Raw genomic sequence first — 18,974 nt, 5'->3', positions numbered from 1 at the left:
TCTTTTAAGAAATTGCAATGGTTTACCTTTAATTTGGTCAGACTTTATAAAAGGCCCGCACTTGAGGGACAATTTGTAACAATCCCAAACAAGCTGCACAATAAAGTCCCACTCTGATCATCTTTTGATCTATTTTAAAAGCATTCCCAGTGATCTTTTGATTATGATTATGCCATTTTTATCCAAAATTAAAAAAGCCTGGTTTGTTCTGATAAATCCACTTATATTTTTTTTGTTGCATGGCTAAAGGTAGCTCGGGGTTGTAACTGGCTGTAAGCTAGTGGGCAAGACTGTAAACACATGGATGATGGGAAATGCGTGGAACAGTCCCACCCACTACTCAGAGGCAAATTTATGTATGAACTAATGCTGCTCTGCAGGAACTATGTCCTAGAAAATGACAGTTTTTTTTTATTTTGGCTAAAAACTGGGAACACTGAAAAAAGATCAAAACATGATCGGAGTGGAACTTTTAAGGTAAGGGTAAATGGAATTACTAAACAGTTGGGTTTTGCTTGAGCGAGCATAGTTGTGTCTGTGCTACAGAACAAATGAAACTATTTGATCTGTTAAAGATCCACTTCAATGAAAATTGTTTGGTGATGCATGCACTTGTAAATAACTAGATCCATATACATCTTCATTTTCCTTGTCTGAGTTGGCATCTGGCTCAGAGCTGTCCGACTGGATAGCTCGAATATTCCACGCCATTTTTGTTGCTTTCCTAATGTGAGCTTGGGGATGTAAGGGGCTGTAAGCTAGAGGGAGAGAGTGTAAACAAAAGAATGATTGTCACGAGGGGGAGCTGAGGAAAGCACCCACTTTTAAAATGGTTTAAAAGATGATCGGAGTGGGACTTTAAGGGTATAGCCCAACTGGAGTTAAGCTTGTAAACTATGTGTTCCTATTGAGTAGTGCATCTTTTGATGTGCCTTGATTATCTTTTGTGTTTCATGAATGCCACACGAATATCATAGACACACCTTGAAGTTTGTGGCTTGGATTATTAACTTTAGAAACATTAACACCCTATGAAATTAAATTGATTGAAAGTTGAGAAAAGCAACGTATGAAAGACGTACATGGAACATAAATCGCAGAAGCATTTTATTTCAGTGGAAAAATAAAAAACTAAATGTTTTTTTCCCTTTATGTTACATTTCATATCCATGCCAGCTGTACTTGGGGGGAAAAGATGTTATTTTATTTCTGACAGCGAAATTCTAACTGAAAGGTTTTTTACATTGATGGGTAATCATGAAATGTCTCTGTGAGGGGAGGGGGGGGGTCCAGAAGCTCAGACACAGCTGATCCTCATGAGAGGCGAGAACTTCTAAATCTGAATGAGCAGATTATTCTGCTATGTTTCTGCAACTCAGCAAATAAGAGTGAAAGCAGGGAGGTGGGGGTGGGGGGGGACACAGGAAGTTCACTTCAGCAGCACTGACTGTGTCTGTGAATCTGTGTTCATCTGCATGCTGGGGAGGGACGGGGGCCAAAGCGTGCAGTCTTTGTGAAGCAGGAATGAAAATGTGGAGTGTCTTTGGGCGCTGATGTGTCAGGACCCACAGACTGTGAAATGGAGCAGGGGGGGGGGCTCAGGCTCCAGATCAAACCACACACACAGACCTTTATCTTCTGCACCCCCCTTCCCCTGTGCTTTCCAGGCCTCATTCCCTCTTGGATTTGCTCGTGCCGCTCTCCTCTGTGTCCTCTTCATCTCGGTGTCGCTGCTTTATCAGAGTGGATAAACCCCCCCGCTGAGGAGTTTGTTTTCCTGTGCTGCCTTTATCTTCCTGTGCTGGGATGGAGTGAGCAGCAGCATGGGGGGAGGGGGGTTGGGGTGTCAAGCCACTGATAGATTAGAATACTGAAATAGAGGAGAAGGAGAACAGACTCACAGTCGGAGCAGCTGTGTGCGCGCGTGCACGTGCGCTGTCATTCATGTAAATCTTGAGGTCTCTAATAGAAAAATAAAACAGAGCATCTCTTTTAGTGCCCCCCCCCAGGCTTTCTTTCTTTCTGTCTCTCCTCCTGAGTTGATTTAACGCTTGACTTCTCTGCTTGTTTATTTCAGCACATATTCATGTAAATCACTGGTGTCCATGTCCCCCCTCCCCACACACACACGCCATCAGCGTCCATTCTTTTCATCCTCCAGTCCCCAGAGGTCGACCATCAAACAAACCAGACAACAATTAAAAGAGAACAACAGGGCTGTAGAAGGCGCGGTTCCGACCCCCGTTCGCCAAGTCAGCCAGCCCCCCCTGCTGATCTCAATTAACCCCCGCCGCTGGGAGCTGATGGGTGGGGGCGACGGAGCTGTGACCCGACTCGCCTGCTCTGTGAGATGAGAGGCTGGAGAGAGGTGAGGTCAGAGGAAACAGATATCTACTTGTGAGCCAATTTAATCGCACAATGAAGAAGTGGCCTGAACAACCCCTGCAGGAGACCACCCCCCTTTCCGACAGGGATGGTGGGGGTACAAAATGAGGGGTTTTAAATCTAAAGTGACAGTCGGAGCAGATAATCCGTAAAATAGTCCAATTAGGACTCAGAGTCCAGGAACGCGTTAAATTCTCACTGGAACAGGAACCAACCATAGCAAAAAAAAAGTACTGCTCTGAAAAAAAACAATGGGAGCAGATACATTTAGATTTAATGTACTACATAATGACTAAATATGGACAGAACTATATGGGAGCAGGACAGGAGTGGGAGTCAGATTACCAGGAGCAGGACGGAACAGAACTATTTTGAAACTTTGGTCAGGGAGCAGGATGGGACAGGATTACTCTCTGTGGGAGTGGGACGGGACAGGAGTGAAAATCCACTCTCGTGTCATCCTCTCGTGGTCATACCCGGCTCACTTTGGATTCTGCCACTTTCCAACAGAAGGTTTGTTCAATTGCTTTCAGGCTAACAAACAGGCTAGCAGCTTTACTACAAAGCCAGGTCTCATCACCAAAGACCTAGCAAGATCCAGCTACTGTCATCAACAATCCAACAATCCTCTTGTCCACCACCAGTGACCCAAGGTCGCTCACTATTTTTTACAACCACAGACCAATGATCCTCCACCACGAAATTGTTTGAGCTTGGATCAGGTCAAGGTATAAAACTAAAGCCACTGTTTTTACAACTATAACTGCGTCCATCAGCCCAACTCCACGGCATGTGTCTGATTTCATAATTAAAAAGTGAAAGTACAAAAGCTGGAGTAGATAAACAGTGAGACGCCAAAAGCAGCTGTACAACAGCAAAAGCAGCTGAAATGAACCTAATTACTGTAGTCTATTTAATCTAAACCAAAGGAAGCTATTTAAACACACTCAGCGGAAGAGACGAGACATCTGCCCTTATGATGGACTCAAACCCAGACTTTGTTTACCAGAAACCAGGTTGGATGGTCAGAAACTCATTTATTGACATCTGAGGCTATCACTTCCATGGAACTGATAAGAGAGCAGGAACAAAATGATAAGGTGAAATATTTTTTTGTGAGAAATTTAAATGCCAGAGTGTTCATGTCAGACATTTACCTGTAATGAACTTTAGTGCCATACAGTCCCCCTTCATGCTCCATTGTGTTTCTTTAGGGCAGTGGTCCCTAACCCCCGGGGCACGGACCGGTACTGGTACTGACAAAAAAAATAAATATGTAACTTAAGCTTTTTCTGTTTTGTTTTATTAGATTCTGAAGGAAGTTTTTGTTTGGAAAACTATCTGATTCTCTTCACCACATCCATCCATGACTTTCTTTTGACATGTCATATTGTTCACCTCAGTCACATGTTTTAAATTTATCCATGATTCAAGCAGCTGCTTTGCCTGCTAAATTAAAAAACCCACAATTCTCTATAGTGTTACACATATGCTGCTAATGAAGTTGGATTTACTGTGGATTTATGTTTACTATTATTGAATGTAGAAAATCCCACTTTTATGACAGTATAGTTTGATTTTGTAGTATTTATCTGTCACACCCAATAAATTGGACATGGTGAAAGGCATGCAGTTTTTAGCCTCCACTTTGCCATCTAAGAGAAAACCTATATTAAATTTTTGCAAATATTTTCCAGAGAGTGAAGATTGTTGATTGGAAGTTGTTTGTGTGTTTTGGAAACTTGTCAAGAAGACTTTTACCTACAACAAAACTAAACAAGGCAGGCAGGCACTTAAGAAACTATAAATGTCTACGGAGTAATACACAATGATTTTAGTTTGAGTAAAAACAAAGTATGATTAATCTTTGTGCCTGGAAATGCAATATGAGCCTGGATTGAGTCATCGATGTTAAACGGCTGTAGTTGTTCACATTTCGGCACATCCCTTCAGGGGTCGCCACACCAAACCAGCTTTCGCTGATTTACACGGTTTTGGGACAGATTTTTATGCCAGACACAAACCTGTATTTTATCCGAACTGGGGACGGGCACAGGGAGACCCACACTTTAGCCCCCTTCTGGCTATAAAATTAGGCAGTAGCATTAAAGGTCTTGCCCAAGGACCCCCACTAGATGAAGCTCATCACACCCTTGGTTTGGCCATGTGGCAGTCCTGCACAGCCAACTGAGCCATCCAGCCACTATAATGTTAAAATGGAATTCCATGAAAATGATTGTGTGATATTCCCTCGATAAACCTTTATAGATCAGAAACAACTACTGCAAATTAGCAACTTTTTTTTCATTGAATCTTTATCCTCTGTAAAACATCTACAGACATTTTCAAACAGTCTTTTAAATTACAGTTCATATAGGAGCATTTTATTAAAAAAAAATTGACTTTCCTGAAGATTTAAACAATGTAATGCCACTTTGTCCTGGAGCAGATCGGTCGATCAAAATATTGTGTAAAAATGTAATGGTCAATGGGATAAAAAAAGTTTGGGGACTACTGCTGTAAAGAATACCATGCTTTGATAAAACAGTTCGAACCTTTTAGAGAAACGTTTATGTGAGGTCTTTTACATCAGCTGTAAAGTTACAACCAAAATCAGGTAAGAGTAATAAGAGTAACAGTAAAAAGAAAACACAACAATTCAGCTATCAAGGACCCAGGTGGTTGAGAAGGTTGTCCAATGATCAAAGGGTCAGCGGTTCAATCCCGGCTTCCCCCAGTCAACTGTCGTTGTGTCCTTGGGCAGGACACTTCACCCTCCCTGCCTCCAGTCTTTCTCCAGTGTGTGTGGATGCATATAAATGTCCTGGTGATGGTTAGAGGTGGTAACGCCTCCTGGTAGGGGTGTACTGGCAGTCACGCCTCTGTCAGCCTGCCCCTGGGCAGCTGTGGCTACATCAGTAGCTACCATCACCAAGTATGAATGAGGAGTGAAAGAATAATTGATACATTGTTAGTGCTTTAAGCATCTGAAAAAGCGCAGATATTATTATCCACAAATGACTGAAGACTATGGTTTTTAAGGATAAAGCAAAAATCAACCTACAATCTGCAGTCGTCAGAACATAACACAATTCTTGTACTAACAAGAACTTGACAAAACCATTTACAAGTTTTTTAAGCGTAATGACTATACCAAAACCCTTGAAACTTGAAACAGCTAAGTCAACATGTGTTTATATTGAAGCTTTGGTACAATTTCAACAATGAAGATCTACCTCACTTGTAGGTTATTACATCTCTCTACATGCCATCATCAGTCATGAATGCACTTTGAACCAATAGCTAAATTTCTTTTTAGACAATCCTCATCCTACTTTCACCTTTAAATTCATAGATTGTTGCCTCTCAGCATTCTAGACAGGTTTCCTTCCCTCCTCCACCTCATTCTCCACCAAGAATGATGCTTTTGCACCGCCTAGCTCTTTAACCATCGCCAGTCTCTAGGTTCTGGGATTTATTTACCTGTGGTCCCAGCTTATGCTAAGCATGCAAGTTGTCATCTGCAAAGAGCCTAAGATCCAGAGGTTTTGGACTATTTTCATGCACATAAACCTGCTTGCATCACCTCTTTCCCAAACTATTCGATCCTCTGGACTGTTGACTCAAATTCCACCTTCTCCACTTCTGCTCCCTGTAACCTCAATATTCCACTCATTTACTTTCTGTCTTCCTGGAGTTTACCTTAATACCTTTCCTTTCCAGAGCAAATCTACACCTCTGCAGATGTTCCTCCACCTGCTCCCTCTCTCACTACAGATCACATTGTCATCTGCAACCATGATGATCCACAGAGATTCCTGTCTAACTTCATCTGTCAGTCTGTCCATCAGCACTAAGCTGATCCTTGGTGCAGTTCCACCTCCACCTTGAACTCCTCTGTAACTGTCACCACTGTCTTCCAGCTCTCATCCATGTCCCCAACAACTTCAATTTTCTTCTCTGTCACTCCAGACTTCCTCATCCAAAGCGCAAGCCTCTCTCTGTATCCTGTCATAGACTTTCACTATATTTACACACGTGATAGAGCTCCTTGTGACCTTCTTTGTTCTTCTCCAGGAACATCCTCTAAGCAAATATTGCATCTGTGGTTCTCTTTCTCTGCGAGAAAATTTTGCTAACAAATGTTTACTTCTGACCTCAGTGTAGCCTCCAGTACTCTTTCTTATAAATTCATAGAGTAGATTATTCATCTTTTGTTTCTACAACTCTGTCTGTCTCCCTTCTTTTCAATGGAGCCAGAACATTTCTCCTCTGTTCCTCGGACATCCTCTCACTCTCCATGATCTCGTTAACCAATCCAGTCAAAAACCTCTCCTAAACTCTTTCACACCCTAACAGGTATATTCTCAGGACAAACTGTCTTTCCAATCTTTAACCACTTCAAAGTCTTCTTCTTTTCTGTTCTCCTATCTATTGTCTTCTGTGTCCCACTTTTTCTTAGTTAACTTTTTCCTCTTTACACACTCCTGAACATTCCGGCAACAGCTCTTCATCCGCTTTCTTCATTCCAGATGAACACCAAGGAACAATTTCAGCTTTTTAAGCTTCAAAATCAGATTCTTGGTTCGCAGAAGAGGTGCTCCTGTATGCCGATAATATTACTAATGTTTACTTTTCATGTCAATTGTTTAGTCATTGTGTTAGTTTTATATATTTTTTTCTGGTGACAAAACCAAACAATGCTGTGTTCTAAAAAGAGAGTTTAAAGAAAAATATACATCACACTTTGAGCACTTTAAGACTTTTTTCACACCCTTACAAGGCCTTTTTTATTCATTGGTGAATGGTAGGCCAATGAATGGCGTGTACTTGTAAAACGTTTTTCTACCTTCCTCGAAGGCCCAAAGCGCTTTACCGTTCCAGTATCCACATTCACACACTGAGGGCGGCTCCACTGCCCAACACTGGTGCCAACCTACAACCACCAGAGGCAATACCGGGTTCAGTGTCTTGCTAAAGGACACTTCAACAAATGGGAAGAAATCAAACCTGCGACCTGATTAGAGGTTGACCACCTTACCGCTGCACCACAGCTCCCCCAAGGAGGGGGAAAACAAATGTTTTTAGGTGGCCTGGAGTTTATCCCAGCTGACTTTCAAATGGTCCTGGACAAGTCTTCAGTTAATCACCGGACCATCTCCAAATGCACAACATCCCCCTCCCCACACACACATACATACACTTGCTTCAAGCTTTATTAACCACACACTTAGTGAACTCACTGTAATAACAGCTCAAGCTCTTTGAAATCTTGACACGATCCAGTCTGCAGAGCGCAGGACTCCAAAGTTTTCCTCCTCAGAAGAACCGCTGATCCTTCTGCATCCACTGCTTTGACTGCATATGTGGTTCTGAGAGTTGAGGTCCAGCTAAAAACAAACTGGCTTTGAGTCATAGTTTGTCACCGTATGGATCCTCTCTTGGTTTGAAAGCAGCTTCATGTGGAGAGTAGGGGTAACAGGAGGGATGGGGCATGTTGTGCAACGTGGCTTCTTTCAAACTTGAAGGATCAGCGGCATCCCTGCGGCGCCTCTTCTACACACTGATATGAGCAGCAGCAGGCTTTACCATGGCCTTAGGGGCAGAGCGACACTGCACGTGCTCAGAAGAGTCTCTGAAGGCAGGAGGGAGGATACAGTCAAACATAAGTACGTGTGTGGAAGCTCCAATAGTTTGGGGTTTCATGTACTCTCAAAAGGCAAAATACAAGCAACTTGGACAAGGACTGGAAAGACATACACACAGCCAAGGAGATGCAACAGTCTGGGCAGGCATCACCAGTCAGCTCAAAACCAGTTTGGTTATTGTGGATGACCCAGTCACTGCACGGTCTTACCTCAGAGACATAATAACACCATCATTATCCCGCAAGTCCTCCAGCACACCTCCAGCTTTCTGTTCATGGAAGATAATGCTCGACCACACAGCTGGACTTTAGTGAAGTGAAAGTGCCTCACATGGCTTGGAGAACAATGACCCCTGACCTGAACCCCATAGAGTACGTCTGGAACCAGCTGAAGCAAAGACTGGACGATGATACCCCACCCCCAAGCGACCTGGCAGAACTGCATGTAGCACTTATGGACAAGTGGAACACATTGCCTCAGAACAACATCATACTGAGGATCAGGAGATGTTGCTGTAAAGCTGTCACTGCAGGAAATAATAGACAAGGTGTACCACAAGGTTAATCTTTGAGTCATTTTTTTATCTTTTTTATTTGTATTAATGATCTCTTACAAATATACATTTCTCAAATTAACTTATACACAGTCATCTGCAGATGGCACTGTGTCTTTTGTCATCTAGGCCTTATATTTATTTAATTGTATGGAAAATATCTCATTATTTGGGAACACCTATTAAGAAATTCCTAATTGTCGTGTGAAAAAAATCATATATTGGAAGAGAGCTGTGAAAGAAAAGTCTGGAGCAAGATTCCTGAGATTTCCTCCACTTTGACATTTTGCACTAAGCCTCTTTCAACTGTAGGTGCGCTAGTAAACAGTAGAAAAAAAGAAGCCCCTCCCTGCTTGCCCAGTGTGAAAACCAGGGGGTTAGGGTACGTTCAAGTACGTGCTGAGCTCAGGTTCTTGGACACGCCTCACATGCTCAATGTCAACGTCATAACTGTCAAATGTGCTGCTTTTACAGCTTCTTTTGTGAGTACTCATGGGTTATATGTTATATTCTGTGCCCTATATGCATTTAATGTCAGAGTCTCCAAACACTCACCTGTGCTTCCTTCTTCTCCTCTCGTTCTTGTTTTTCTTAGAGTCCCTGGTTTTTCACTGCTGTTGTTTTCATTTCAACTGCGTGGCATAGCCCTCTTTTTCTTCGTTCATCCTGTCAGTTTCCTCCCATTCTTCCACTTAATTCACCACATCATTTCATGGTCTTTAATGCTGCATCCCACCCAATGAAAGTTTGTTTTGCACAAAGCAAACAGGAAAAAGAAAATATAAATTTAAAAATCTAAGAAAAAAAGTGCAGCAAGCTTCTGTTATCTGCCCCCCCCCTCACCTCTCAAACGCTGTCAGATGATCATGTCATGGACTGATTATCTGATCTTCAGCCTCCAAACAACAAGTCCATGAGATTACATGAAAGTCCCCACCCACCCGAACACACACTTCATTTTGCCTGCATCAGAAGTGCTTTAACCCCCCCACCTTCTCTTTATTGCAGAGCTTATATTGTTTATTTATTATGACGCTTGTATTCATATCGGCGCCTGCAGCACTTTGGGTCGCAGTCCAGAATCACTGTGTGTGTGTGTGTGTGTGTGTGTGTGGGGGGGGGTACTGATGCAGCAATAAAACAGGCAGAGCAAATCCTCTTCAGGTCTGTGTGTGTGGAGGGGGTAGGGGGGGTTAACGCAACAACTGACTGTTTTCTGCACAGAGTTTATACATATGTGAGATTTTCTGTAAGGGGGCTGGTTACATCCAGCCCTCAGCTCAGCAGAGAAGTTCATCACTCAGAAACTGGCAGCAGTCAATGAAGTAATGACTTCACTGTCCCTGAAGGACATGATGCTGTTTCTACTTCTTCTCCTCTGTGCTTCTTTAGACCTTCATCAGTCTCCTTCATTGTCACCTCAGACCTCCAATCACATCTAAGACCTTCTGAAACATCCCAGACTTTTAGAAAAACCTCTGACCTCCAAAAAAACCTCTGACCCCCCTCAAAGACACCTAAGACTAACCTAAGAAACACTAGAAACCATCACACTGGCAGGCATCCAAGAAAGGTAGGAAGAACTGGACAGCACCGGACCCTGATATGATACATGCCTACTGGCTAACGAAACTAAAGAAAGAAAGAAAGTATGAATTATTGTTAAAATGACAAAAAAATGAAAACGTCTTCATTCAAAGAGACAAAATTGAGGGTAAGAAGAACTGGTTCAGCCTCTGAGCTTCGGTAACAGACACCATGTTAGATGAATGCGGTGATTTGATTGGTTAGAATCAGGACCAATCAGCAGCTGTTTGATGGCAGCTTTGTCAGGCTAAACAAAAAATTGGAAAAAGGTGAGATGACACACAACACATGCAAGAACTTTTTTGGCGGTGGCAATAGTGGCAGTTATGTCACGCTAAGTCGCGCTCAGAGTATAGTCAGCAAAATCAAAGATAGGAAAAAGCGAGATTTGACATAACGCATGCAAAACGTGTTTTGCAAATGCAAAAAACGTTTTTAAAAGCAGAAAAAAAAATTTGAAAGCAAAATAAAACATAATTTAAAAGCAAATATTTAACATTTTCGTTTGCAACATAGAAAGTTTTGTGTTCAATGTGGTTGCAGAAATATCACTCCTTATTTCAATAGGAAAACATATTGAGGTTAAAACTTAGAATGCTCATCTGCACTGTACATCCTTTAAAAAATGACACTGAACTGTCAAAAACACACGAAAACAACAAAATACTATTAAAATTTTGCTATTTTACATGTAAATTGTGGCTGGATGGGACTTTGTTTTTTAAAAAATTATTTTTAGAAATACTAAAATAAAATGTCACTATTATTTCTGCAACACTAAATGCTGCAACACTAAACGCCTTTGTGGAAAAAAACGGGGCCAGTGAATAAATCAATTTTTTAAAACTAATTTCTGCTTAACCGTGTTTGCTGTGACAACTGTTAAAAGTAATAATAGAAGACTGTAAAACATTTTTTTCGTTTTATTTCAGGGCAAAATGCATCACTTCAGTAAATGATATGCAATGATAAAAGGTTTGAATTATTCAGTCAGAGGAGTTCTGGTAAAAGCAGTTACAGAGCCAGAAATGATAACTAAACCAAAATTTATTACGTTTATTAAATATTCCAGACAATGAAGGATTAAACCTGACAAATGTACAGTATAAATAGCTTTGAATAATCTAATAATCTGAGTTGTTATGGGATGATAAAGCAATTAACATCTTAAGGTTATAATGTGACTGTTGCTCCTAGGTGATAGTTGACTTTACAAAGTAAATGTCTTGGGGGTATGGTGGCATAAAGACCTTACATCTCAGAGTTTCTTTGCATCATTTTCCTGTGCTGTCGATCAGGAAAACATCTGCTCTTCTCCTCCACTGAGTCTCAATTTAGCATTGGTTCCTATCAACTAATTCCATGCAGAACCTTTCATCAATGCTCTTCAATTTTGTGGTTGTTAATAATGTGTGAAGTAGCCTTCAGTTTTGACCAATAAGCCTTTTTCTTCAGTTTTGCACACGGGCTGATGTCTCTTTCATCAACATGTTTCCTTGTTCTGTCCATTTTGTCTTTGTCTAGAAGTGATGTCATTGTGTGTTTTGCTTGGAATGACTGCACCACATCTTCTTTCTGCAGACTTTTGTACGGTAGTCTCTTCGTTTCACATCATTCTTCATTATTGTCGTCTCTGCTCTGTGCACTTATGCAGTCTTCCTCTTCATCATGCTATCACTGGATTTAGTGGCAAAATTTTTTTCTTTTTCTTCAAATATATGGTTCTGTTTTAAACGTAGGTAAAGTGATTTATTTCTTACACTGTGTGATTCGCTTTGCAATTGTTTTAAACTTTAGGTTATTCTTTTGGGCAACAAGGAGACCTTTTCCTAATATTTCACCCACATTCCATAGTGCTGGGATGACCTGATGGTACATCCCACCAATATATTTCTCTTCTTTAGTAATGGTAGTGTGGTGTACAAACTGATGATTCAGAGCTTTTCTTTGTACTGTAGTTCTATAGAATTCTTAATGCTTTTATCCCATCATTGCGCGCTTCCCTCATAATTGATGAGAGGCTTTTATCATCCAAACAATTCATCAGCTCAGCATTAACATCAGCTTTTTTTAGCTTCTGGCTCTACTTTAGCCTAATCACTGGGCTCTCCCAGAATGGTATTTTTGAGCACTAGTAAAGGTAATCTCTGTTAAACGTAAATTTGGGCGACTCCCTGTGTCTTACATAATTTATGAAATATTTTTAGCTGTTAGTACGCTATCCATTAAAACTTTTTTCATGATGACCACAGGAAAAAACCTCAGAAAAGCCCTTTTGCGATACATCTAGGTGGAATTTTACCAGTTTTTTTGGCAAACAAGTAAAACAAAACATTTCCTGTTGCTTGAAAAGATTTTTGACTTTTTGTAATTTCCTGTTTCTTGGTGATGGATTGTGTTTGTGTTCAATCCTACATTTCTAAAATGTTCTTATTTTTTTTTCTACTCATGTTAAAATACATATTTATGTTTTGGAAAAGACAAAACAGCAAGCAAACAAATTTTGGTTTAACAGTTTCTGTGTTATTTTTCTCCTCTGTTTCAAGTGAAGTGACTGAAGGTGCATTTTGATGATTCCAGCGTGACCAACACATCCAGCAGACTTTGAATGATGTTTATGGAGCAAAGAAGCAGAAGACTTCCCTGCAAAGTGAGGAGATGAACAAGAATAATGCCTTCAGCCAGATGTTTTATTCTAACAGGATGGTCGCAGATCCTTATTAAATTTCGAAAAGCCTTTTCCTAAATTAAGGCCTGAAAAGGCAGAGAATTATAATAACTTCTGATTACAAAATTCTATTTTTCTGTTGTGCCAATTCAATGGCACATTTCTTCTTCCACATAGAAAAAAAAACAAAGAAAAACTAACTGTAATGCCATTGAACTGGTTAATTATTTTAAATTATAATAAACATATTACATTTTTACTCATAGGTAATGAACATGTTTATGCTAAAATGTGTCACTGTGAGTGCAAGTGTCAGTTTAATTTTCTGCACCAATCCAAAATATTTAGCACCAACACAATCGACTCTAGCAGAAAATTGGTGTCAGCGAGTGACACTTTCAGTTGTTGGGAAAGCACATTGGGTATGACTGCCCATGTTCCATCCATCCATCCATCCATCCATCCATCCATCCATCCATCCATCCATCCATCCATCCATCCATCCATCCATCCATCTATCCATCCATCTATCCATCATCCATCCATCCATCATCCATCCATCCATCCATCCATCCATCCATCCATCCATCCATCCATCCATCCATCCATATATTTAGGTTTTTAATCTATTTGGTCCCACTAGACCCTAAACAGTCCATTGCAGCACCACACAAAAGAACCACTAACACCTATGGGACATTTATTCTAGGGTCAACATTTAACCCTTGTGCTATCTTAGATGACCCCACCCTTACATTAAAGTGTTCTCCCTACCATGACAAAGGTGGATAAAGTTGAAGAGGATTTCATGTAATCCATGGAAACCAGTGAAGATCACAAACCATTGAAGAAAAAAGGTTCAGCGCCCTGTCTAGTGGGTCTAGATGACCCAACTCCCAATGTTAAAGTGCCTAGGATAGCACAAGGGTTAACCAATGAAGCATGTTTATTGACTGTGAGAGAAAGTCCAAGCATGCACAGAAAGGAGAGAGCTGTGATCCAGTACGATACCTACTGGGTACTTATGTGGTACCTACAAGGTATTTCTGATGTACCTAGGTAAGATAATGTCTGTCTTGGTTGTTGGCATTTATTTTTTACTTATAAGATACGCTATTATGTGTTTACTGGTACTTACCATATGTAAGAAAAGAGTAGGTACACGGAAATAACCTTTGGAGAACTTCTAATTTACATAGTAAGTATTTGTGTATTTTATGGTACTAACCATGTGTAAGAAGACAAGAACTGGGCATCCCTGCCCTTAGACCGTCCTTCTTGGTAAGGAAAAACTCTTTAAAAGAAAACGGATTCTGGAAAAATAAGAAACCTCAGGGGTGTCCACATGAAGGAGGGATCCTCCCCAGGACGAACAGGTGATGTACCAGGACTCTTAGAGAAGAATTGACTTATCTATCTCTACAACTACATGTTTGAAAAGTCCAGCAGATGGGCTTCATCCAGATGGAGTTGGGGGAGAGCTGGGGCCGTGAGACGAGCCAGAGGTAGGGACCACAGCTAGTATATATAATGTCTCCGTCTATGTATAAACTAAAAGGAAGTGTTACGTATAAGGGGTGGTCTTTGTGCTGTGAGGTTAGACTGCTGACCACTACAACACTGTGCTGGCACAGCTAAATACCCGAGTGGTGCTTCCAACCCCTGCGACCATGTTTCCCCTCAGCTGGTGGAAACCACTCTTTCTGCTATAGAGTCCAGCACAGCTGTGGACACTTCTTTTTTTTTTTTTTTTAATAAACAGGAGTTTTAGTCTCAATCAAGGAATTTCAGTGTTACTGTTGAAGGAGCAGAAAGCAAACGGTTCTTAGCTTTTTACTGTATAAAAATGTGTCGGATGGTCAGATCTCAGAAGAATTTTTACTTTATCAGCAGACAAGCAAGAAACATCAAACAGATGTCAACTTGTTTGCCTGACAAATATTTCGACTGAATTTAAAAATGCATACACATGAAACATTTTTAAAATGCAGCAATATTTTTAAATGTTTTGCCGGAAAATCATTTTTATTTTACTGCTTTGTGTGTAGAAGTGAGCAAAATGAGATGACATGATGCACTCCATTCTGCAGTTTCACCATTTAAGAGAAATTTCAAAAATAAATTAATAAATCACCAAAAATTATAAACTAAACTCAGGAAAATTGTCTTACATGAGTAGTTGTAGGTCTAGCTTTATGCTTGATGCAATAGTTGTTATGAATACTTTAACCTAATGGAATACTTAAACATGATACAAAATCAAAACTCTGACAATTTGTCAATAAAGGCCTGATGTGGTTTAGGGGTGGAGTGTCTGTCCCGAGGCTGGGAGATTGTGAGTTTAAATCCACGGTGAAGTCATAGCAATGAATCTAAAAATGGAACCAAATGCCTCCGTGATTGACACTTAGCATAAAGGGATGGATTGGGGGGGGGGGGGGGGGGGGTAAACCACCAAATGATTCCCAAGACCAGCCACGATTAACTTCCACGGGGAGGGGTCAAACAGAAGAACAAATTTTGCACACCAAGTTGTTTGGGAACTAATGGAATTTTAGCCTGAAATTATTTTAATTGCTAAACTACATCAAATGATTACTGCTTTGGTCACTCGAGTACTAGAATAAAAACATGTGAAATGGATCTCAGCCCTGATGATCAATTGCAATTTTTCAAAAATAAAAAATTAAATGATACATGTTAAATGATTTGTGAAAATCCTTATGAGGCAAATTGCATTGTTTCACAGAGAAGGTTTTGATGTAATTACTTTTTTCTTGAAGGCTTTAATCACAACTGCTCTCATGGGTGGATATGGGCTGTCTGCATGCAAAAAATTAGAAAACCTGTATGAGGTACTCAGGTGGTCCGCACGAAATATTAAGGCCGTAGACCACTTGATGAACCTGTAGAGAGGAAATGCTCATGCCCCTTTTTCTATGGGCATGCCTCTGTAGACAACAGGTTGTAACGAACACTTATGCAACAAGCGCAGGCGTGTCATACATTTTTTTTTTGACCCTCCCCCAAATCCTGCAGACTACGCAAAGGGCCCGTTAGTGCTATTCAAGTGATACGTGTGCGCTCCTTGTTGCACACAGCCTGACTGGTAAAATCCTTGCCAAATCCCATGGACTTCTATAGAGAAATAACCAGCTATTACTCAGTCATTCTATTTGTCAGAATAAACATTCTTTACTACATTTTTCCTAGTGTGTTCTTGGTAATCCATTTTTTTTCATATTTTTTTCTGTAGTGCAACTTATTCAAGTTATAATCAGCTGATCCATAGGTGGTCTCACATCAAACATTCAAAATGTTTGATGAACAGATTCTGACAACATAAATGAAGATTGATGATTGATCAAAACACTTCCGGTCTCTGATGTGTTAAACAGGTCCTTCAAAATAAATAAATAAATAAATAAAATAAAATGAAATAAAAACATGCCAACATTTTTACAAAAGGAGCGTCTTATTGTAAAGGATAAAAACATAAAGTGTATTTATTTCATTCTTTCTGACAGTCACTACAGATCTGCTTCTCCGTCTTATCTCACTTATCTTACCGCTCCTTTCCTTTTGCTTTAGATTAAAGCTTCGTGCAACCTCACGGCTCCACCCATTCTTATTTGACCCCACCCACAATCGCTGGAAAGGTAAATAACTGGCTAGAACTGTACAGCAATACTGAACAGAAAACAAGTGATTGACCTGTCCGAAACAAAGCACCCATATCTGCGGTTTTATACTGCCCTGGACTTGGCACTGAGTTTTAGGACCAATCCCCATGTGAGGGTGGTTGGGGTTTGGATAATGGTCCTGCTTTCATAACACTGAGATCGTTTCTCCTTAATTTCCAGATTCTCTACAAATTATCTCTACCTTTGTCAAAACTATCTCCAGACTCTCACTGACCCTAACTCTCCATCACACACCCACCCATGGAATGTACGCTGAAGGATTCATGTTGCTGTCAAACTCGTGGCACAGTCTGAACCACTTCATGAATCAGTCACATGTCACAGTCGGGCAGCGAAGCTTTGGGCGTCATCATTTTCAGCTCCTCCCCTAAATGAAGCAAGCCTCGATACGCGCTTTGCAAAAACTCTTTCTCCACTACTCAACACACGCATCAAAGCCTCGATACAAAACGTCACATCATTACTTTTAGGGTGAAGTTGAAACAGGTTCTGGGAGATCAGGAGGTGATGACAAAGAAAATTAATTTGTGAGAAAAAGTAGCGGAAGTTAGGCTGAGGTCAGAGGTGAGTATTTGTGATCAACAGTCGGATTTGATAAGAGAAACCACAGATGCAATATTTGCATTGGTTCTGCTTCTTTGATTTGCTTCTGGAGAAGAAAAGAGCGGACCAGAAGGAGCTGGATTTTGTCTTTGTAGATTTAGAGACAGTCTATAAACAAGATTACAGGAAGAGCTATGGTTTAGAAAGTCGGAAGTGACAAAGAACTTCAGACTTTATTAGTTTAGCGCTTATTAGTTTAGCACTTTTTGTTCAGGTTGAAGCACAAAGCTCTTTACATAAAAGCATAAATGCTCATAACTGATGGTTTGATGACAGAGACATTCACTTCCTGTGACGTCATTTCCGGGTGAGCTATTCCCAGTGCTATTCCCAGTGCTAGCTGTGTGACTGCTGTCCTCTTGTTTGGCATTAGCCTTACTACTATTGCTTACTCTAAGGGTTATCTGGGTTAATATTCACATCTAGTACCTTTTATTAGCGAATTCACCACTGTTAAACCGCTTGCTGTTCACTTTTCTCATTTTGCTAAATAAACCACTTCTCTTTACTTAAACACCGCTAGCCTTAGCTTAGAACCTAGTATGGCCACCACCACTCCTTCCGCCTCTCTTCCTCTCTCCTGCCCCATGTGCCATATGTTTAGTGATGATCCTGCCTCCTTTAGTGAAGATAGGGGTAGGTGTGTTAAGTGTAGTCTTGTGTTAGACTTGGAGGCCAGGCTGGAGCAGTTAGAAGCGCGGCTCCGCACAGTGGAAGCTAAGCCGGCTAGCCAGGTCGTTACTCGTAGCGCGGGCCGCGCTACCAGGGCTAACTTAGCTAGCACCCCAGCGCCCTCCCAACAGCCGGGAGACAGTCAGGGGTTTGTACCGGTTGGGAGGAAACATAGTGCTAAACGCAAAAACTTAGAGCACCCGAGACTCCACGTTAGTAATAGGTTCTCCCCCCTCAGCGACACACCCGCTGAACACTCAACTCTGGTTATAGGCTCTTCTGAAGTTAGAAACGTGGAGCTCCCAGCGGCTACTGTCAGGTGTTATCCGGGGGCCAGAGTTGGTGACATCGAGGGGAACCTTAGGATGTTAGCTCAGAGTAAGTCCAGGTTCCGTCGAGTCGTGATTCACGCAGGCGGTAATGATGCCCGACGGAGACAGTCAGAGGTGGTTAAGTTAAACGTAACTTCGGTGTGTAAACTGGCTAAGACGATGTCCGACACTGTAATTTTCTCTGGTCCCCTGCCGAACTTAGTCAATGATGAAATGTACAGCCGCTTTTCATCATTTAACCGCTGGCTTTCTAGATGGTGCCCAGAAAACGGCGTTGGTTTTGTGGATAACTGGAGCGCGTTTTGGGGGAAGCCCGGTCTCATGCGGAGAGACGGCGTCCATCCCACTCGGGACGGTGCCGCTCTTCTTTCTAGAAACATTTCTGCTAGCCTTAGTCTGTTAACCTGACAATCCAGAGACGAGACCCGGGCGCAGAGCAGCAGTGTAAAACGCTCCTCTGAGCCTCCCTTAGGGTTAGTGCCGGTGCAAAACCCATGCAGGGAAAGTCAAGCAGGTCCTAGCTTTAGCTTATGTGCTGAAAGACAAATGAAAGGAGCGCGTCATAGAAACCTTAAAGTGACAGACAGCAGTTGTCACAAGCAGAATTATGATGTAATTAAATGCGGTTTATTAAACATTCGATCCATTTCCTCCAAGTCCCTCTTAGTCAACGAGTTAATTACTGATAACAATCTTAGTCTTTTAGCCTTAACAGAAACTTGGCTCCATCAGGATGACTATGTTAGATTGAATGAAGCAACCCCCCCCACTTATGCTAACTATCAGAAATCCAGGATTTCAGGGAAAGGAGGTGGTTTGGCA

This window comes from Oryzias latipes, chromosome 10, assembly GCF_053564925.1.
Source record: "Oryzias latipes strain Hd-rR chromosome 10, Olatipes_Hd-rR_3.1".
Taxonomy (NCBI): domain Eukaryota; kingdom Metazoa; phylum Chordata; class Actinopteri; order Beloniformes; family Adrianichthyidae; genus Oryzias; species Oryzias latipes.
The sequence above is the reverse complement of the archived record's forward strand: the minus strand, read 5'-3'. Positions refer to the sequence as shown.